Here is a 24,186-nt window from a genome sequence, read left to right on the forward strand (position 1 = left end):
ACATCTGTATTTGATCATTGGTCTTCTGCGTCAGCCGCCTGATCTCTCTCTTCCTCTCTTCCATTAGCTTTATCCCTCTTGCTCCATCTAGTCTGGTTCCCACTGTTTCTTTTTCTCAACTACTTCATCCATTTCCCTGCAAATTCTCATGCCTCCATTCTTCTCTTTCCTTCTTTCTGTCTTGCTGCTATATTCCCCCACATACTGTAGAAAGGTGAAGAGACACTGAGGACATTTATGAACAAAAATAAAACATAATAATAATAAAATAAAATAACTATTTTGTCAGGCTACATTCGCAGTAATAGATGATAGGACACATCAATGTGGACACTGCTTTAAAATGTTCAGTAGCTTGAAATCACACTTACCTGTATATAACCTAAATACCTATATACTAGAAGTGTCAATAAGACAAATCACTCAAACTTTGGTAAAACCCATCTTCTAAAGCCAGGTTACATTGCACTGCTGAACTCTAGCATAGAGCTTCACAGCCCAAAGGCCCATGAAACTCATTCCTATGACCTAATGCAAGTGGACAGAACTGAATAGATCAGCGAAAATACAACCTTGACTGACCCTTTGACTTGATGATGAACAGTCTTTGCTGCAGTGTGCAGTTATCAAAGAGCTTTGCACCCAAGAGCATTGATGCAAAAATCATTAATTTTACAAATATGTACTGCCCTCTTTCCATGTTCTATAACCCTCTGAGGTCTAAGGGTATTTGTGCTTTTTTCAGTTTCTTATAAACATCTAAATGGCTAAAGTCTAATCTCACTGTAATCAGCACAAACTGGGCTATAATAATATGTGAGCAGCATGTATGTACATGATTGTGTTTTTGAGAAAAAAAAAAGTTATGCGTGGTTAGTGAAAAACTAAAAATTTTAAATCACTTGAATAAGGCCATAAAACGCATACAGCTTGTAGCCTGGAATTTTTCTTTCTAAATTATGTGAAAATCATCTTGTTTACTCACTTACAGAACACAATATATTGATTTAAATTTTCTAAGACACTTTTTGTTTGTAAAAGTCATATGCGAGTAGGCATCAACTATCATGAATATTATTGTGATTTACACCTGAGAAGACAAAGACCCGCATAATGAGCTGCATAATGAGCCTTTCAGTCAGGTTTGTGACTGAGAGGGGAAGAGTTACAAGAACTCTTGTAACTCTTACGCTTTTGTATATGTCTGTATACAACGAACAGATTCAATTGATGTATTGCTCTTATCTGTACGATCAAAACTGAAAGTGTAATTTAAGTTATTTTTGGGGTTATCAGGAGAAAATGAAGCATAACGCGTATACGCGTTAATTGACTCCAGAGGGATAAAAATTATAATTAAAATGATCTTCATAAAAAATGTTTACAAAATTTTTCCCAGTGTTCGACTAAAAATTGAAGCTCTTGAGACTCCTTTCAAGAGGCGCCATGTGGTTGAGCTGGACTCTGTTTAAACTGACCCGAGTAAACTAGAAGAGGCTGTAATTTAAACCTGTATGAGAAGGGCTTATAAAACAGAGGCTAAAGGCTTCATTCAGTGTTGGTGCAGCGTTTCTGTGAAAGCAGTGGGCGTAATGGGGCGCTTCACCCTTTGACCTGCCCTCCACTCGGAAACAGCGGCCGAGCTCCTCTACAGAGAACAAAGGGCAGAGGGCAGGGGCAGTGTTTTCCATAGGCTGTCAGATGGCAATGTCACTGCTGAATGTCTGCATTTGCTCATAATTCCAGTCCTTTCCAAACAATGTAAATACAAAATATTGCATGTGCTGTAATTTGGCCGTAGGCATGAGGCTGGAACTAATCACAGACATGCTTAAAGTTCGAATCCGGGACCTTTCCTGATCCCGGGCCCCTCTCCTTCCCACATCGCCTTCTGTAACTACCCCCGTCTTATCAAAATAAAGGCAAAAATGTAAGAAATAAAGAAAATTATAGAAATAAAATAAAATATAAACATCAGAAGAAAAACGTTTGAGTGAATTATTCAATGTTATATAAACACATATGAAGACATTCACTTGTTTCATTCCTGAACAGAAAGAGTTTTTGGAATAAATCAGCTTTGATTCAGTGCCTCTACTGAAGGAGTCATTGAAAAATCCCCACTTTCATTACACAGATTGATAGTTTGTCTGGAACTCACCAACACAGAAGCAGAGTGATACAAGCATTTAAAAGTCCCAGTGCTGTTCAACTCAACCAGTCAAGTATAATTGAGTATAGCAACTAACTTTTGTATAATTCCCAATAAAACCTTGAGAGTGGAAACTAAATAAATAAAGAAAATAAAAATTACCGGGTGACATTTGCAACAACCACCTATACTGGATGGATGGTTGAAATGAAGTAGCCGAGAAAGTAGACTGCAATAGACAGTACAATTATCTGTCAAGCAGCCAGTGCCTGTCTGTTCTTTAGGGCTGTAGCATATAAAGAGAGCTCTTCTACTCTCCTGCCTCTTGTCAGCTCACTCAGACAGGACTATTTCAGTGCAGCGCCCAGAGCTAAAACCCTCTTTTTTCCAGAGGAAAAAGGAAAAAGAATAAGTGCACAGAACTGTAGTAGCTCCCCTCATCAATCATCTGTTAGACCTAGCTAATTACACAACCCTGCTCTCCTACCTTGTTCTTTTGTACCTGCGTGTCATTTCCTGCCCTGGTGGGTGGCAGTTGGTGTCTGTGGAGTGTCACGGCCTTTGATGTTGAAAGAGAGGATCTTAACATTTACATGCAGACCACAGTAAACACACACACTTTGGCACTGAAGTGGCACTTAATAGGCATCGTTTTGCATAATCAAATTGATTTGTTTTGAAGGTGAGTGCCAGGGACGAGTGACTAATGAACCAAATCTCCCTCTCTCACACAGATATGTATCACGCCATATCATTATTTCTTATTTGATGTTAAAAACAGCAGATGGAAGCCTGAAATTATATTTCTCCCAATCCCTGTCACTGTAATTTATATAACTAAACATAGTATTATACACAGTTAATAACCAAGTCTCCTACAAACGATCATGTCTATGCAAATAGCAATGTACTAGTGAACTCACAGCAAGGTGCTGTAAAAAGTGTCTAAGGGTGTATTCACACCTGTCTTGTATGATTCGACTGAATCAAACTCAAGCTCGTTTTCCCCTCTTGGTGTGGATCTTTTGGGCAGGTGTGAATACAGCAATCGCACTCGGGTGCGGACCAAACAACCGAACCGACCCATGCTGAAGAGGTGGTCTCGGTCCTCTTCCAAACTAACTCTGGTACGGTTGAATGGATGATCCAATGAATGGAAGACCTTTAGCACATGTGTGGTTTTGTTTACAGTTTCTGGTTCACTCGAAAAAAGGGCAGTGTGAAAGCGAACCGCATTGAACATTGTATTTGGTCCGGACCAAAGCAAGTGCTGCAAATTCCTGCTGTGAATACACCCTAAATGTCTTACAGTCACATAGAATTAAATGCAAAGCGGGGGAAAAGGAGACAAATCTGCTGTGTGTGCATAAAACCTTTTTTCTTCACTGCCAAGTGGTCGCTCTAAGCGCATGTGTGAGCCACGGCAACAGAAAAGACTCCTGATGTGTGAGCTGTCCGTGGTCCTGCACGCAATTATAAAAACTGCACAGAAGGTCTGTAACGAATCTTGATTCACAAAATAATAATGATCACCAAAATCCTCTCAAAGGTGTACTGGACCCAAGAAAGTTAAAGAGCATGTATGACTCTCACCCCAAAAAGAAAAACTTGGTAAGTAGTTGCCAATAAACAACAAAATCTCTGACTTGAATGTAAAACAAAACATGTTTTCATCAGATCTTCTAAACATGGAGTTTGGGGCCCATTAGGGGTCTCAGCAAACTTAGAAATAATGCCCTTAAGATGATTTAAAATAGAATAAGACAAAACACGCACAGACTGAATATCTGAATAAAATATATGGAAGACCTGAATATAGAAAATGAGAATCATATTTGTGAATTGTAAGTGATTTGTACATCTATGAACAATTGTATAATGAATAAACTTGAACTATATTTTATACCACACATTTGAAATATTTTAACCTTTATATTTTATTTTCAATAATTTTTAGGTAGAAATAAAATATCTTAAAAAATTCTGGAATCCTGAATTTAAAATTATTTTAGTTATAATTAATTGCAATTATTTTAATTACTTATCTATGTTGAATTAGATGCTGACTGTAAATATACAAGTGTTACCTACAGGACCTTCAAGGAACAAAGTCTCCCAACTTGTCCAAATGCTATACAATTTATGTTTAGATGCAAGCTACTTTTACATGTAAACTTGCAACCTTACAACCTTCCCAAACAAACAATTCTTCAGACTAGACCGATTAACAAAATATGTTTAGAAGCATGCATTCTGTCCATGTGTCAGAGACAGAAGGACTCTCCTCTAACATAAACAAGATAAAGAATGAGTGCATTGGGGAGGGATTGTATATTATGCTTTTAAAAACCACAAATATACAGCAATGCCAGCTGTCCATTAAAGCAAGTGCAGCATCTGTTTGTACAATAATGACATTATTCTAAACCACAAGGCTTAATTTCCAAGCAACAAAACAAACAGTCACCACATAACCCATCAATTAGTCTATATACAGTCTCTCTTTAATTTCATATGCCTACTATTAGCTTTTCAACCATGTCATTACTTCAGTCTATATCTGACTTCTGTTAGCAGTAACAGGCTGTCGTCAGCCCGTCTCATCATGTGAAGAACACTGCTGCAGTGTCATTGGCTCCTTGTCAGTGTTGCATCTACTGCTGTGCTATGGTTTTCTCCTACTGAGAGAATGGTTCTTTTTCTCTCTTGATATTATTTAAGAAGTAATTTATTTCCAAACTGATACATTTTTGTCGCATTTGAAGACAATGCCATCAGGGATTTTAACCAATGCAGTGAATGTCTGATCTTGCATCCAGCCCAACCAGGACTTAATCCCACAAGAAATATGCTCAAAGCATTCATTTGTCAGTATTGCATAACCAGAAGTTCATCCACCTAAAAAATATTAAGAAATACTAAAAATACTAAAATGTTGATATATGATTTTCACATGTACATAAAATATAACAATACTCTAAATTTTATGTTAATATAAATGCTTTTGTAATAAATGACTATCTTTTATATTTACTTACTATACTATAATATCAAAATTTATTGACAGGCTTTTGACAAATGAAATGGTTCCAGTTTCTAATAGGTTTCATATATGTTTTACTTCATATGACAATGTATTTCATACATGGAAAATGTAATATGTACAGTACATACATTTGTGTATGAAAGAAGTAAAAGCATTAACATTTTGCATGTTTGATCTTTCCTCTCTTAACTCTGAGACCATGTCACTGCACTATAAACATTTTGTTTTTGTTGTTTGTACTGAAAAAGACTGTACAAATGCTGCAGTAAAAGCCTACTAATTGGTTTTACAATAACCTTCCTTACATATATGGTGAAAATTGCATTTATGTAATTCTACTGTATAATAATGTCGAATTGATGATTTCTGAAAGTACAACCTATGAATCAACATATAATTTAACAGTATATTATTTGTAAATCAGTAAAAGTCTCTGCATGACACATCACATACAGTATAAAACATATATGTAATGTTTCACATATAAATATTGATAATAAAGTTTCTTCTCATTTTTTAATCAGTAATGCACACTAGGTGTTTTGTGTTAATTGTTATATCATTTACTGTAGGTAATTTTTATTGTATTTCTTTGATGCCATGTGTGTTACCCTGTTGGTGTTTTGTGTATATGACCCTGTGCACAGTCTATGTGAGCACTAGCCACAATTTTATGCACAGACTACTACAGTTTCATCATAAATGTGCTCTTCACCAGTATTACTAAGTGTACAGTTATAATGAAAATGACAGAAAGTGAGAAAGTCAAAGACTGTTACTAAAACCAGCACTGATAACCCTCAAATGTACTGTATGTATTGTACAGTCTTCCATGAGAGCCTGCTGGTGGGATGTCTGGTCTTTCTGCGTCAACTGATGTGTGAAAAAAGTGAAGGAATGAAAGAGTTGTCTTCCCTTTGATGACAACAGCTCCAGACAAAATTGCTTTTTAGCATATAACACTAGCATAAGTAACTTATAGTAAACTGCACATGCAAATGCACTTACATCATAATAGAAGGATGGTTTAGCAGGATTTTAGTGTTTAGCGGGACACTGAGATACTGTGCCAAAAGCTAATCTTCACAGTGTCAAAGCACTATGCTTTGTCTTAGCACACCGACTCGAAGTGACTGTTGGTTTACCAGGCAGATGCTTGCAGTGAAGAGAGTATCAATGTACACAGTTTTGATCAGTTTGGTTGGAAGGCAACATTCTGATATGTTGCTAAGCAAGAAATTATAAATGTCCACATGACTTTTGCTATTATTCACAGTCTGGAGGAGTCACTGCTAGCTGCTAAAAGTCAGAGCCAATCTACAGATTTTGGCTAGTTGAAGTTAAAAGATTTCACTGAAAATTCTGAGGCTTTCAAACATTTCAAAGCATGACTTTGTTGTGTCTGGAATAGGGGTGTAACGGTACGTGTATTCGTACCGGACCGTTTCGGTACAGGGCTGCAAATCCCGCCCTGCAGCAAGGCCGGCGACACACTGGATGCGTGGCGCAAGCGTGTCAGCTGCGTGGCGTGTCTGTTTTTAATTCGGCTCCCATGTTAGAGCTTGCAGACTGCCTGCGTGAGACCCGCGTCTCAGGCGCGGCTCGAGCCGCGCGGAACACGCGTGCATGCTAGAAATAGAACCGACGCCTATTTTTCACGCGACACGCAAGCATGTTGGAAGCGTTTCCAGGCAAAATAGAATAGGAAAATATGTTTATATGTCATTTTGTACACAAATACATATTAATTCATGACACTTTGATGTTTAGGTATATTCAGATATAAATGTAATTTAAAAAATAAATTAATAATTATCGATTTTCAAATATTGCACCTGTCAAACATAGTCTATTTTGCCGTCAATACTTTTGACAGGTGCAATATGCCAGTGTGTCACCGGCCTAAGGTTTTCAAAAGGCATCACGCGAGTGTGAACATCACTACAACTAGGAAAAAAACGATTGTAATTCAAACGCAGCTCCCGTCGGCATTTAAACAGACCTTTGCTTTTAATTCTGATCGGTCCAACGCAATAACGAAATCTGAGCAGGTCTAAAAACTGAAACTGTTCATGCTGCACTTTACACTTTGGAAAAGTTAAATAATATATTATATATATATTTTTTAAATATGAGCAGGCCTATAAGCTGGGATTGGTAATGCTGCACTGTAATCATAGTTATTTATTTTTATTTTTCATTATATTTTGATATATGATATTGGTTTGAGACTGAGAGTATATTATTTAGTGTAGAACTTTGCAGCAGTATTTTATTTCTTATTCTTTTTTTATTTTATATATATTTTATTAAAAAGTATTTTAAAAAAGTGTAAACAAATTGTTAAAAAAAAGTTTATAGTAATAAACAACCTGCAGTTTAATGTTTGCATTTCTTTCCCTTACTGTACCGAAAATGAACCGAACCGTGACTTTAAAACCGAGGTACGTACCGAACCGTGATTTTTGCGTACCGTTACACCCCTAGTCTGGAATGATTTGAATGTCTGGTAGTGTGTGATCCTCAATCATATGTATGAAGCCCATATTTTCTCTATAACCATTTACCAAGTCATTCAAAATCTGTTCAGATAATAGTTGTGTAGTGCATTTCAGCCTTTAGTCAATGCTAGTGTGCTTACAACTGTGGGCAAATGGTTTTTGATAATTTAATATTAAAATATGTAATAACACAAGCCTGCATGTTTAATAGTAAAAACTATGCCAGATGTGTGTTATACAAACAAATATGTACTTTATTAATCCCAAAATGACAATTGAAGATTTATGTGATGGCTTATATAAAACTCAAGTCTTACCTGACTGCAGGGTTAAAGTCCTGAAGGGGCTATGCAGCTATAGAGTTAGCGTTTAATCCAAACTAATGATGAATGCTGAGCGAAATGTAGCTCAAGAACTGTGCTTAATGCAGCACCACCTGAAATGTGCTTCTAAAGAGGAGGAAATTAACTCAAAGAAAGTTCATGTAGAAAGTTATGCATGGTTGCACACATTGTTTAAAAATGCTTAAACATTCAACTTTTTTTAAAACCCAGACTCTTTGAACATTAGGAATTGAAGTTTTACAGGACTGCAAGAGACTTTCCAAAGTGTTAAAATATATATAACAAAAAAGCACATACATCAGATTCAAACATAAAACCCCCTCCTGCTGCCTGGCTTCTCTTTCATCTTAATATAAACAGTTTTTCTGTGCTTCTTAGGAGAAACTGTGATTGTTTAGCCATGTTGAGAGAACAGCAGTCCCTGCAGAATCTGTGCCTGAAATAAAGCCCTGGCATAGTAATTGAGGAACTGCAGGGGTCCAGATGCTGATAGGCCTAGAGGATTACTGTAGTGCTTCTTCCACTTCTAAACCAGCTGCTTCAGAATTTAACAACTCAATCTGTACAAATTGGTTAGTATGTGCTAAATAAAATCTTCCAAACAGTTTAAGGATGTTTATGTTTCCAAATGACTGAATGCCCTACAGGATATAATTATGTCACAGCAGAGTCCCTTTAAACATTAAAATCTTCTTTATTAATTTTTTTTTGTTCACATTAAATTCCCCCCACATCCCTTGTCTTGCCTTTGCATTGCAACACCTAACTAGCATTACCGATCAAGCTCCCACCATCTTTCCTTGTATCCCTCCAGCATGATACCTCAGACAAACCACAATTAAAGAATAACAGATGGATTGCATGCGTCAAGCGTCTAATGATATTTAGCAAGGCAGAACACTTGGAGTGAGAGGAACAGCTGGGAACACTAAATAACATTATAATCCTACTAAGTGTGTAGAATAACTTCTGTAAATGCTCTGTCATGACAGTTTGCTCACAGACTATTGAGAGCAAAGTAATCTAGTTAACAGCAAAAATAAACATGAGACAAGTATGTTTAATTCCTTTTTTAAACATACAAGATCGCATCTGTGTGTTTGATAAAACTGCTGAAACTGTGATATGAAATGATGCAATTATGCCATATTAAACACATTTTACAAGAACCACATCTTCTTTGATAGCTTTAGAAGGCGATGATCGTTCTTGCCCTTTTGGCTAATGGACACATATAGCCAGACTCACAGATAAAACTGAGGAGCAACTTATTATATAAGGATATTGCTGATATACGAGCCAATATATGAGGTCGCACAATAGTCTATTATCACTTCTAATGTTTGATGAACTGTTTCAAGAAAATCAATAAGTAATATAAATGTCCCACATCCATCAAACACTTTAATACACTAAACTGAAAACAGACTTGATTGCAATAGAACGATTTTAGAAGGTTATGGATAAAATCCCAGTGCCCAATTTCACACTTAATTATATAAGATAGGTAGGGTGGGCTTATTATGTGTCAATAAGTTATGAAAAAATGCCATAGTCACAACATTTTCACAACATTTATCTATCTATCTATCTATCTATCTATCTATCTATCTATCTATCTATCTATCTATCTATCTATCTATCTATCTATCTATCTATCTCTAATTCAGTATATTATAATTATCTGTAAATCGCACTTATTACAGGCCAAAGCAACATCTTGGTCAATGGTGTCAAGGTCTCTTAAACGGTTGCCATAGTTAATACAGTACACAGGCTATAGTACTCAACGTGTCTAATTTTATGAACATAAATTTATTGAAATGGCAGGAAATTGGTTGAAATGCTAGTATTAGATATTAAGCAAATACATATGCTCACGCAGACTTGAAACTCTGAAAAAAATACTGGACTGGATTCTACAGCCATCTGGCAGTAAAGGCACAGACACATGCAAACTGTGTTAAGTCTGTCGCCCCACTTTAAACGGCAACCATTCATCAGACCTGTTTATATGTGAAGCTAAATTTCATCTGATTGATCGTGGCCTTCTCTTTCTGCCTCTCAACAAACGGGTATTAATGACAGAGGGTCACACGGTAATGAGACACCCAGACACCTTCTTCTACTCTCATAATGATGTTGGTTCCTCTCTCAGAGGACAGGGTCTGTGTTGTTCTCTCTGCAGGCTTGTATCCAGAGAAAGACATTTTTACGGGCCGCACAGCCTTAGTGAAAGATGATAATGGCTTTTAAAATTCCTGACATTTACCACAGTTGTCAATTATAAATCTTTTATCTGCTTCAGTGACATAATAGTGTCTGTAAGGATGAAAAAAATGGAAAGACTTTTTTAAAACTGAGTTTACACATTTAAGAAGTTCTTAGTAATGTACCTTTTGTATTCGTGTTTTGCCATATTTTTACATAATTTTCAAGAAAATTTTAATTGAAAACAGTTTAAGTTTAAAATCCAAAAATATTGTGTGTAACCATCCAAACACTCTCAAAAAATGTTTCCAACAACTTTAAGTAAATAAAAAGTACTAAAATATTTCTTTACACACTGAATACATGTGAATGTAAATTGTTTTATAAACATTTTTCTAAAATAAATGTATTATTATTATTACAGTTTTCCTCAGTCACTTTGGTGCATTTCTCAAATCAGAAATGAAATTCTCAAAACTGCTTGTACAACCTCCACATCATCTAGTCATTTATACACATCATAAAAGCAGTTTCTCATTCTTTTGAACAAGTTGCGATTGCTTTTGTACATTCATGCAATTGATTATGCACATTTATCGGCGGTTTCCTACATTATCATTTGCTAATGTCATGTCGCTCAAAATGTATTATATAGTTTTCTGTGCAATAGTCTTAGCTCCAAAACATCTAGTTTTTAGTTGATCTTTTAAGTCATTACAGTTTTTCTCAGTACCCATGGGGAGATATTTGGCAGTAGCTTCCACGCTGCCAGTTACACTTTTACTAGTGGTCTGACCCAAAAAATTATAAAAAACCTTTGCAATGTCATTGTGATACAGAAAAGGAAAAAGAAATATGGGCACAAAGATGAAAATATGTAAATTGTCAGAATTTCTGTTTTTGAGTCAAGTCTGCATGTTTGGGAAAAAAAAATTATTTGGAAGACCAACGTTTTTCAAATATTATTAAACTGTGAAGCAATGATTATTAAATATATATATTAGCCTATGCCAAACTATAACAAGGTTTTCTTTTCAGCTTTTTAGTAAGTAATAATTGCAGTTATATATTGTCATGTTATTGACCCATCTATGAAGTTAACACACTATCTCAAACTTGTGACATTTTTAAGGTAATGTAAAAAATATTTAAATAAATTATAAAAGCTGATACCATACCGCAATTCAATACAATATACAAACACTATACTTTCAATTTGCATTATTGATTAACATTGCCATTGGTCAGCTGGATAGTGTAAAACAAAAAAACAGAAAAGGGTCTTTTTGTAACCATGACACAGTTGCTAGAACACAAGGACTGAAGGAGTTTGTTTTCTAGATTGTGAATATACTAGGTTTAAGATGGAGATGATATTCCTGTACGTCATCCAGATATGGATGGGGAGTTAAAGTTCCTGTGAGACATGTAGGGTCATCAATGAGGTCTGCAACTTCACATATTCAGTCTAACACTACACTACTGTCTAAAATGCAAATCTGTTTGTGTTTATCTTTGTTTATGTGTGTCAGTGGGAGTTATAAAACCATGACCTGCGTGGGATCAGGATTCTAGTGAGATTTTGTATATATATGTGTAGAATTAGCCCACAAGTGCACACTTCCTTCTCTGTTATAACAGTTTTATGCATTACATGCTCTTAACCTCGAGAAAGCCACCTGGGTGCTTGTTTAGAGTAATGTTCAGTCACAATATTTGATCAAACCAATGCCAAATGAGAGTGGAATCAATCCAGAAAAGGAAAGCGCCTGCAGCCAACAATCTCTCTGAGAACAGAGGCAACACTGCAACAAAACACAGATCAGATTCAAAAAGAAAACATTTTAGCTGTAATGCCCTTGTATATTGTATTGTTATTGTGCGGCTCTCTGCCCATCAGCTTCTATTCTATTCTATTCTATTCTATTCTATTCTATTCTATTCTATTCTATTCTATTCATAAAGACATAGTTAATTAATAAGGATAGTCTGATGGACCAAAGAAAGCAACCATTTACCAGCCCTGCTTTATCATCTTATGTTGTTGTTCATTGCATGTTTTTTTGCAAAAGTATTTTTATGAATTTGCAGCTGCTTTTTCCCCTTTTTTTCTTTTCTTTTCTTTTTTGTTTGTTGTTGTAGAATAAATGAATAGCAAAAATTGTTTAAAAAAAAAAGAAAAGAAAAGTAGTGGCTGCTAAACATTCAGCTTTGCCTCACAGGAATAACATTTCATTTTCATATTTATTAAAACAGAAATTTTAAATTATATTAACTGAATAATTAAATAATATTAATTAATATTAAATATTAAATAATATTTCACAATATTACTGTTTTTACTGTGTTTTTACACATAAGAGACTAAAAAATATTCTGAGCATAATGTTTTGAACAATAGTTCGTATGTTACTAAAACTGTATCATATTTCAGGGCAGGATCAGCCAAAAATAAAAATATGTTGAACCATGAAAGGAGATGGAGGATGTATTAATCTGGGCTTTACCTCTATACAGTCTGTATCTTCTCTCTTGTGTAAATCTTGATGATTTATCTCCCATCATTATGAAGTGCTTCGAGCAACTGGTCCTAGCACACCTCAAAGACTGCCTCCCGCCCACACTGGACCCACACCAATTTGCCTACCGTAGGAATAGGTGCACAGAGGATGCAGTATGCACAGTGCTGCACTCTGCACTCACACACCTGGACCATAACAACACACATGTTAGGATGTTGTTTGTTGACTTCAGTTCAGCATTTAACACCATCATTCCCTCCAAGCTGACCACAAAACTTGGAGACCTGGACATTAACACCTCCCTCTGCAACTGGATTATGGACTTTCTGACCAACAGGCCTCAGCATGTTCGGTCAGGCCACACCCACTCCATCACCATCACACTTAACACTGGCGTACCACAGGGCTGTGTGCTGAGCCCATTCCTTTACTCCCTTTACACCCACGACTGCAAGCCTGTGCATGGATCCAACTCCATCATTAAGTTTGCAGACGACACCACGGTGATTGGCCTCATCACAGACAACGATGAGACTGCCTACAGGGAGGAGGTACAGCACCTGGCCACATGATGCGCTGGCAATAACATGCTCCTTAACACCAATAAGACTAAGGAGCTCATTGTGGACTTAAGGAAGAAGAAAGGAAGCACGCATGACCCCATCCACATTAACGGGATGGTTGTTGAACGTGTCTCCAGCTTCATATTCCTGGGAGCCACCATCTAGGAGGAACTGTCCTGGGCCACAAACACCTCCAGCCTGGTCAAGAAGGCTCACCAGCACCTTTTCTTCCTCAGGACACTGAAGAAGAACCAGCTGTCTTCATCCATCCTGGTGAACTTTTACCGGTGTGCGATCGAGAGCATCCTGACCAGTTGCATCACAGTCTGGTATGGGAACTGCTCAGTGGCTGACCGCAAGGCACTGCAAAGGGTGGTGAAAACTGCCCAACGCATCACAGGGACACCACTTCCTGCTCTTGAGGACATCCAGAGGAAACGCTGTCTATGGCGAGCTCGCAGCATTCTCAAGGACTCCTCTCACCCTGACCATGGACTTTAACCTCCTGCCCTCTGGGAGGCGCTTCAGGAGCCCACGGACAAGGACCACAAGACTCAGGAACAGCTTTTTCCCTAAAGCTGTCTCCTTGCTGAATTCTGCCCTCTGACACCCCTTAACACCCCCCACACCACACACACAGACTCCTCCCCCTCTTCAACACTACATCTGACTGATTTATTTATTTATTTACAACAAGCAAAAAAACAGTAACTTGTTATTACTTGAACTACTGTCTGTTCATCCAGGAACACTGAATAATCCATTTGCACACTGAAATATTTTCTATGCACTTTACTGTCCATTGCAATAGTGTAATTATTAGGGCTGTGAATCTTTGGGAAGGCAGCGATTCGATTCGATTACGATTCATAGGTTTTCGATTCGATTCAATAACGATTTTTGCAAATTTAGAACGATTCAATTCCATTCGATTCACAATTAAATTCGATTCGATTTGATTCGATTCTGCATTCTTTAAGTGCATTCACGGGATTATTTAAATGCTTCTACTAAATTATTTAAATGGTCAGGGGGCAAATTACAGTAGCATTTATGGTTAGAGAACCATAGGTTAGAAAAAAAAAAAAAACTTTTGTCCATTGTTAAAATGCTAGTTTAATAATGCGACATGGCATACGTAAAAATGTATGTAAGCCAAGTTTTTAAAAAAGAGCTTAAAGAGTATTATGTATAAGCTAACATTTTGTCACACCAGGAGCGTAGCCATAATTTCAGAAGTGACAGAAATGTCAAATACAATCATTTTATGTATGTAGCCTATATAATAATAATAATAATAATAATTATAATTATTATTATTATTTTTTTTACAAGGAATTATCTTCTTTTTTAATTACTTTTAATTAGCTGTAATAAATCAAATACACTGCTGGACAATAATCAATCATTTGTAATATATATTATTTCCTAATGGCAATTTTATGATGGTTTTATATACTAGGCTACATTTAATTAGCAATTATTTAAATTTTCTGCACAGAATAAGGTAGAAAATATACTTTATAGTTTCTGTACTGTAATAAATGTCAATTAGCACTGCATCATTCATAAATTGTTTGTGGTTTTTTTTTAGTTTCATCAGTTCATTCTGCTTTTATTCAGTTTAGCTGCAAATATAGCCTGGCACGTCTATGAGAGCGAGATCGCTTCTCTTTCAGTGTGAAAACGTCTTCATCTCTATTTAACTTTTCCTCTCCATCAGCGAATGATTCTGAGAGAAAACGTGCCAGATGTCTGTTTGCTAATGAAACAAACGCTACTTTCATGCATATTATCAGATAAATCTCGCGCTCTTATTTCAAGGTCGTTGTTAATGCTGTGGTTAATTTTAAAAGTTTCCTTCGTATATTCGGTTCATCCGCATTGTTTAAAAACATTTATCATTCAATGGATCTGTGCGTATGATTTAGACACTTACATTTTTGCTCCGTCCATGCAATAAATAGGCCTACAGCTGTCAACGGCTCCGGTAACTCCGTCGGTAAGATGCAGAGAGCCATTGACAAACTACAGAAAAGTAAAACTACTTCACGTTAGCATTACTGGACACGAGTCCTATTGATCACACGTCAGCTGCGTCAGAGACGAACGGAGCGCGAGCGCAATCCTGTGACAGTCTCAAGCCGCTTGTCCACCAGCGTCGGATCAATTTTTGTTCCGACGCGACGCCTGTGACGTTTTCGCTGCTTGGGGGCGGAATTTGTGGGCTGGACATTGTACGGACATCATTTGTGAAGCTTTGGAGGGAAAAATACTTTTTTATCATGTATTTATCATTTTGCAATGGATCGACGACGAAGACTCGCTATCAGGAACCGGGTGATCAGCATTGCGGTGTTGTACCTGCGTTGGAAGAGGGGGAGACGGCAGTTCTGGGTCCATCCCATCCTGCTTGGCGTTTCTATATATGTCCAGGCTGGAATCATATATAACCGGAAAGTTAGAGACCGCAATAATTAATTTTTCCTCCATTTTCGCGCCTGGAACTTTAAATATGAAACCATAGCAACGGCCATACACAAATTCTCGCCGCCGAGTTTCCATTGGCTGCTGCCCCGCGTTTTGACGCTCTCATTTGCATAAAGTATCCACCGAGATACTTTTTTGACGCGCTGCTGTTGACCAAATCGACGCGACGCGACCCATCATGCTTTGCGGGGCGTTTTTGCTGCCTGACGTAGTTCCATAGGAAATGAATGGGCTTTGACGTCGCGTCAGAAATCGAGACGCTGGTGGACAAGCGGCTTCAAGCGGTAAACAGTGGAGCGCGTGAAGGACAGATAAGAGGCACGATTCACGAACATTCTTCAAGGTCTCCATTAATTCATGCGTGTAGTAATTTAATGTGTATACATTTTGAAAGCATTGAATCGCTATAGAAATCTCGATTCATTCGATTCTGAGCATTTTGAATCGATTGCTGTCCAAGATCGGCGATTCACGATTCAAAAATCATGTTTCAAGATCGATGCATATGATTCGACAGGGTTTGTAATCGATGCATCGAGAAAACGAGTGAATCGTTACACCCCTAGTAATTATGTTCATATGTTCATAGTTCTGCCTATAGTGTACATACACTTTTACATAATACACCTGTATAGTATGTTCATAGCACACCTATCTGTATATCATGCTAATAGTATTTAAAATCTGTAAATTATGTTCATAATACTTATCTGCAGTGTTTGGAATAACGGCGTTTAAAAGAACGGCGTTAGGTAACGACGTTATTTTTTCAGTAACGGGGTAATCTAACAAATTACTTTTCCCGTCGTTACAACACCGTTAACGTTACTGAACGTTAAATGCGGTGCGTTACTATGCATTGGTTTAATATGCAATTCGAACGCACCCCTGGCTCACACAGCGAGTGAGCAGGTGGGTTAATAACGAGATAAGCGATTATGATTGGCTAAGGCAGAGTCATGTGTTTCATGGTAGCCAATCAGAGCCACTGTTTTTACACACACGCGCCAGCGGCGCCAAACACACACAGTCACACACACGCAACAGCTACACAGAGATTCGCAGCAGCAGCAGCAGCAGAGATGGCGAGTCAGGAGCAATGCGATGAAAAGTTGGCATTTTCAAGGTGGAGATATAAGCACTACTTCAAATTCATTGTAGTCAAAGGCAAGAACGTGCATGTAATGTGTACATGTAATGTGTGACACACGCATCTACAAAGCTAGTGGCCAAAAACACTTTTCTTACAAAGAGTGCAGGATAAAACCCTTGCTGTCTGTTGACGTGCAATACATCTCGAAAGTTATGTACGAACACCTGTCTGTTCTACTCATTTCAACTGACTTGTGAAAACTGCTAAAAAAAAAAAAAATTCTTTGACATATAGCAACTTTTTTTTTTTTTTTTTTTTTTTTACAGTAACGCAAATAGTTACTTTCCGTGGTAACGAGTTACTTTTATTATAGAGTAATTTAGTTACTAACTCAGTTACTTTTTGGAACAAGTAGTGAGTACCTATAACTAATTACTTTTTTAAAGTAACGTTCCCAACAGTGCTTATCTGTACAGATATTGTAGACTTTGTATATTCTGTACTTACTGCTTATTGCACTTCTGGTTAGATGCTCACTGCATTTCGTTGCCTTGTACCTTACATGTGCAGTGACAATAAAGTTGAATCTAATCTAATCTAATCTAATCTAATGATGATGAAGAAAAACGTGTCTAAAGGCACAGCTTCGTATAGAACGTCTACTCTTTCATGAATTAATCAAAAACAGAGATTTTGAAATGGCTTCTCAGTTAAACAGAGCTCTTTCATTCTGGCTCAGTTACTGCATCTCAGAAGCAAGATCAGAAGCAGTGTGGAGTTTAGACAAACTGACTGAGGAGGACCCTTAATGGAAGTCCACAATAAAACTTTTTCATTTTTTTTTCTTCAGTACTTTTTGGAAATGTGTTTTAATTATATAGTTCAAAATAACATAGTATGTATTTATTTATTATTGTTATAATTATATTATATTTATATGTTGTATTTAAGTTTTAAAAGTAAATAAAGTATTATACCAACTTGTGTAAATAAATGAGACATATACACTGTCTGACTATGCAGAACAAATTCACTTGTGTGGAAAGTCAGTCTTAATGTCTGGAAATGAGAGAAATGTGAACAATGCTATGACCAGCATTCAGTTTACTGTATAGGGATGTCAATCATTCCTTTTGTTTTTCTCATTTAATGAACGATCAGTGTAGTACTTCACTCTCTGAATGCTGATGATCTGATCTCTGCACCAAACAAACCACTGAAGTGTTTAAACTGGGAGCCTGAACAGTCCTATTCATACTAATCTCCTTTTGCTCCAAGATATGTTTATTTAGCAAGAGTAAACACAATTTTATGAAACACATGCACATACACACACTTAAGTAGAGCAGTCAGCAGTTCTCAGGGGAGCAAGCTGGAGCACAGCCAGACGCAAAGAAGTCAGTAAACACAAAGAAATTAAATACTGTAATATAGGTGAGAAACCTGATTCAGTACAGAAAAAGAATGCAGGTGGTAAGTGAAATATCATTACATTTTATATTGATTATGGAAGCAGCTATTCTTCAAATGAAGATCAAATAATAGAGAACAACTATTAATTCATATATATATATATATATATATATATATATATATATATATATATATATATATATATATATATATATATATATATATATATATATATATAATTAATATTTTTATACATGTTAATAATATCTATATGATGATTTTTATGTGGTATTATATGTAGCAAAGATGTATTACAGATACATAAACATAAAACATTGTATAGATATATATGTTAATATATGTAACTGTTCCATGTCTAATAGGTTTCATATATGTTTTTACACCATATGGCAATGTTTCATATATGGATATATATTTTATTTTCATATGGGATATTATAAAGTCCCTTTGTAGACATTCAGTTTTGTAAATTTTGACTCCCAAAATGCATTTAGCACACATATTGTAAGTGTGTTCGTGCCATTATCTAATTTGAATCAGATGCTAAATAACAGACGCAGAGGGTGCAAATACATGGCACAGTTTATTCCAAGTAAACATTTCACTCAACACTTTTTGTGTATTCTATACAGCTGAAAGTATTTTGTCTACAAGTCTTCAATAAATAAGTACATTACCTAAAATAGATCGCCATCAGTGCTGTATGATATAACAGACCTCCTCAGTCCAGAGCTATTTAGCCTAGGCACGACAGCATGAGATGATGGATGGTCTATTGGTCTATGATAAATGAACTTTTCAGACCCTCTGAGGATTCATAGAAAAGGCAGTACTTTCTGTGTGAGTCATACACACTCATCCAGTACAGTTGCTTATGGACTCTCATCTATTTTATGATTGATCATGGCAGCAGACAGCAAATGACGCCAGATTAAGGATCAATAAAGCTCCTGACACTGATCAATTTCACAAAGATTTCAAAGCAGCTTTTAATCTCCCTGGTTGCCAACAAACAGCTAAACATTGTGATGGAGACACATAATAATAAACATGAGAAGGAATGAACTGTGAAAGGTTATTTATAATTAGAAGGCTCCCATAATGAACGGATACTTCTAATAGCCTGTCTTGTTGCAATTTGTGAATATTCCATTTGACGTCAATGTTTGAAAAGGTAACATATCTACGGAAAGAATAAAACTGAATCACATATTTGTCATACAAACAACATTCTTTTAGCTGTCCTTCCTGTAATGTCACATCACTGTTTGACACGTTCATTAAAGCTAATGAATGGTACTATTAGCACATCATTGGGAGCCTTGCAGTTTTAAACATTACAATTTAAATATTTCAGCACTGAGATTAAATTATTCATTTGAACAACATAAGAGATAATTAAATAATAAGAGAAAAGAAATTAGCAGCACCATAAACATAAAAATGAGCTCGTTTACCATTAAACTTCCTTCTTGTACAAGGAAGGAGATGAGCTAAAGGAAGTAAAGCATATTATAGAGCCAAACTTGCACTGATATGAAATTATTTAATAACTCTTTCCCCGCCGGAATTTTTGAAAAAAGGTGCCAGCCACTGCCAGTGGTCTCCAGTATATTTTGCTGTATGAATATTTGAAATTGTAATACACCAAAAAAAAGATCAGAGCCTCTACTTAAAAAAAAAAAAAAAAAAAAAAAAAAAAAAAAAAACCTTTTAGCATTCTTGTTTTTATCAACACTTGAATATAGGTAGGTTTTACAAAAATGCATAATTTTGAGCAAAACGTTGAGAAGATCGCAAAAAAATCGCTTCCATCAATACCTTCAAAGCTTGCACAGATATATATATATATATATATAGCACTTCCTAGATCAACATTTTACTCCGTAACATTATGCAGTTTTCATTTATATGCTGTATATTGCTGATGATAGCATTATTTTTCATATGCATCTCTTTACATAAGAGTTTCTCCGTCCTGTTCACATGTGTTTTTGTTCGGGAGGTTTTGTACTCGTTCAGAAGATGTGTAATAGCGCCCCCTAGTGTATAACAATGAAAATACAAAAAGACGTAAAAACTCGTCAATGTCAGGGAAAGAGTTATCTTATCGATTAGGCTCGTCAAAAGAATGTGAGAAACACTGAAAAAGCAAAACTCCATTTACTCCAAGAGTAAATTATTAGGGTTTTAATGATTCCACTAGCACTTCAAAGGACCTACAATTGTTACCATAAAGAGTTAACTCTACCTGATTGAACCAATACGATTTTGTTGGTATATATTAATGCATTTAAGTTGATTCAATTATGTTAAATAATATTTTTTGGTTCTTCAATTTTGGATTTTAAAATATTGCATTCAAAGAAATACAAATACAACTGAATAAAACGGGAAACTTGACAAAAACATGAACTTGAATTCTTGGGTCAATTCAATGAACATTTGAGCCTTCGTGAAGTTTGTTGTTGAAAACTGGGCCAAGATGACTGGAAGTATTTTCCTTGTGCAGTTAGAAGAGTGGAAAGGTTTTATAGAAGGTATGCTGGAAGATTCTTGATGGTCTCACATAACCCTTGACAAATCAATGTTTGTCTTTAATACAGCTACTTAAGGTTCTTGCCAACACTTGCACTATGGCAGCTGTCTTTTTAAGAGACTAAACTAGTTTTTATATTGGACTGCGGAAAACTTCTTAGATGTGAAAGATTATTTCAAGCTAGACAAACAAAAACAAAAATTTTTCCCTTAAAATGATAACTGAAGTGAAATATTGGATATTTCATAATTATCATAAGGACAGGTAAAAATTCTAAAGCGGTTTGCCTACTTCAATTATGAGTTATTAATATTACTAATGTCATTAATAATACATTAATAATTAGTAGTAATTTCTATCAGTGAATTATCAGCGAAAAGAAAAAAATTGATATGTGCCATGCCAGAGTAAACCTATTCATCCCAAAGTAGTCTTGTGTTTATTTTACAATAACAATAGAAATGAGACTTTATGAATTCAAAATAGGCCCATTGCTAACAAGAACCAGCCAGAGTCAGGGTGGAAAGATGATATAAATCCTAAAATGAAATTGACTAATCTAGGCGCTTGGTTGGAAGCCCACCGGTCGGAACGTAGTAAAGATATTTTCCATCTCCTGATAGAAGAGCCAGATGTGCGCACATAAGTCATTCCACACATCTTCAGTTCATTTACAAATCTTATCATAATGGAGACAGGCCCAATCATAATTCAAACACACTCAGATCTGCTCAGGGAGGAAAGCAAAACACTCTATCCTGCCAAAATGGTGTGGTCCTAAAAGAGACTGCTAAGCAATACTGAAACGAACAAAAACTGTCCGTATCTTGTGACAGGAAAGAAAATAATGGGGAAAATCTGAAAATAATATCGCAACTATTTCTTATTTTTTCCTCGGTTATAAGGTCTCTAACCTAAAGACGCTGAGATTACAGAGGAACAATAAAAGAATGTCTGAGTGAACATTATGAATGAAGAATGGATGAGCAGACAGACAAAGACGGAGCCAAACAGACAAACATAATAAAATCCAGGAAACTAAAAAGGTACAATTACACCTCAGTCTGAATGAAAAACAGATGTGGCTAGTATTCACCTGATCCTGTACTTTATCCTTAGCTATAGATCAAAATGAAACTACAGAAATCAAATGCAGCAATGGTAGATGAGATATATATTATGATAGGATGTAATTAAAGTGAATGACAAGTTAATTCATCTTGTTCACATTCAGCAGGGTCAGGATTGCAAAGATGGTCATCCCAAAGCTTCTTTCACTAAGAAAAGCTAGTTTCATTGCTAGCTGATTGAGTGTATATTTGTGTATATGTAGGTCAGTTCTATTAGACAGTGCCTTCTAAACTCTGTAAAAAAATTGATTGTGTTGTGATTTTAAGTTAGTATAATATAAAAGACTATGCCAGACTTTCAGAAACTATGCCAGACTTTTATTCACAACATGATAATGAACAAGATAAAACAATGCAAAAGTATGGAAATTAAGTGCTAAAGTTAGCTATTGTTCAGTCAGGGTTTAAAAGTTGGTTTGAGGGAGTTATAACTAACAGGATTGAAAGTAAAAAGGAGGACAGGAAAATGTAATTATCACCAATTCAAATGATTGTAAAACATGTATTTCTATAACTGTGAAGAAAAACAAAAATAAAAACATAATAATAATAATAATAATAATAATAATAATAATAATAAACAGTACAGCTCCCATTTCTCGGCAACATCTGTTCTTCTCAAATTACATTATTAAAAAAATTACTTCACTGTGATATTCACATGCTCACTAAATAGAATAATGCGAAAACTAACTTCAATAATATCCATAAAAGTGACTTTGTCCAATATATTTAGATCACAAATGATGATGATAGCGAAGTGTACTCAATAACAGAAATTAAATATATACTGTCTGCAGGTGAGGCCATTATTTATTGGACATTACTTTTTTTCTGGATGCACATAATTTGCTTTCTGCGACATTAGTATTTAATTTTTCACTTTTCTTAATGTTTTACATTAATGCTATGGAAATGGCACAACTTCACACTGGCATAATATGGATTCAGTTTAGATAAGTGTGACTATAAACAAGCTGAGAGAGACATTCATCCTTGGTAAAACAGATGCAGTGATAGGACTTTTCACAAGCCCATATACCACTAAAACATTTATAGAACATAATGGGGTATGGTATGAAACAAGCACGCTGTCTTCCAGCAGAAATGAATGGATGTCCTTTGATAGTGTTTTAGCAGCTGTCTAAGCCTTTTCACATTCTCTCTCACTTTGACTTTCTCCTTCTCCTCCCTGTTTTCTCTCTTTAATCTCTAACTGTTCCCCTTTCTCTAATCTTTCAGATAGGCTGTGTTATATACTTTTATAAATATCGATAGATCATGCTTTGTTAGAATCCTTTGTTGAATGTGTGTAGTTTCTGCAGAACTCAAACAAAACTGACTGTTTAACACACACTCTTTGTGTGTTGTGAATTTTGAATCTTAATCTATATGTACAGTTAGGCTGTAAATATTATCAGACCACCGTTGTTTACACACTGCACGACTATTTGGGGTAGAATTCACATGCTGCTGTGTTCACATTGCATGATGGATCTGCGACAGGAGGTTACACACTGCATGACTTTACAATAGGAAAATCACAGACAACTCTGTTTGGTCCTCAAGTTATTAAAAATGGTAACGTTTTTACTAAACGTTCCTCCCTTTCTTTGGTCCAAATAGACCAAGAAGGAGTCTTTCTCGGAACCAAAGCCATGCTTGCTGATATTGTGGTCTTGACTCCTCCCTGACCTTCCCACTGCCCTGTATCTTGCTCTCATTGGCTGTAGGTCATCGCCGATGTATTTTTCAGTCAGAACTCATTTCAGACAGCAGGATTTTGAATCGCCGACAGGTCCAGATATTTGGCATGGCAAATATTTCATGGGCATTGGTGACGAGCAGGCAATTATCTCAGATTGTGTCTTTGATAATTCACACTGCGTGATTTTCACTAACGTGAATGAGGACCAATTTGCATTTGTTGGCAATTTTGCAAAACCTGTCAGTGAGTGAAAATCGGGGCTAAAATCGTGCAGTGTGAACTCGGCATAACTCTTTCAAGTATTCAGTATCATAATGTTTTTTAAGTTAGTATAATACAAACCCGATTCCAAAAAAGTTGGGACACTGTACAAATTGTGAGTAAAAAAGGAATGGAATAATTTACAAATATCATAAACTTATATTTTATTTACAATATAATACAGATAACATA

General features: G+C 35.9%; 1 protein-coding gene and 1 long non-coding RNA gene across 3 annotated transcripts in view; one reads left to right on the forward strand and one right to left on the reverse strand.

Moving 5' to 3' along the window:
* The window catches only part of kcnq5b (potassium voltage-gated channel, KQT-like subfamily, member 5b), a 122,405-nt gene that overhangs the window by 26,035 nt on the left and 72,184 nt on the right, over positions 1-24,186 (reverse strand). The window lies entirely within an intron of this gene.
* The window catches only part of LOC132143723 (uncharacterized), a 303,135-nt gene continuing 302,746 nt past the window's right edge, over positions 23,798-24,186 (forward strand). Inside the window, exon 1 of the long non-coding RNA XR_009434271.1 lies at positions 23,798-23,823. This is a non-coding gene — a long non-coding RNA (uncharacterized LOC132143723). The remainder of the gene's footprint in view (positions 23,824-24,186) is intronic.

Source organism: Carassius carassius, chromosome 7 (assembly GCF_963082965.1).
Source record: "Carassius carassius chromosome 7, fCarCar2.1, whole genome shotgun sequence".
NCBI lineage: Eukaryota > Metazoa > Chordata > Actinopteri > Cypriniformes > Cyprinidae > Carassius > Carassius carassius.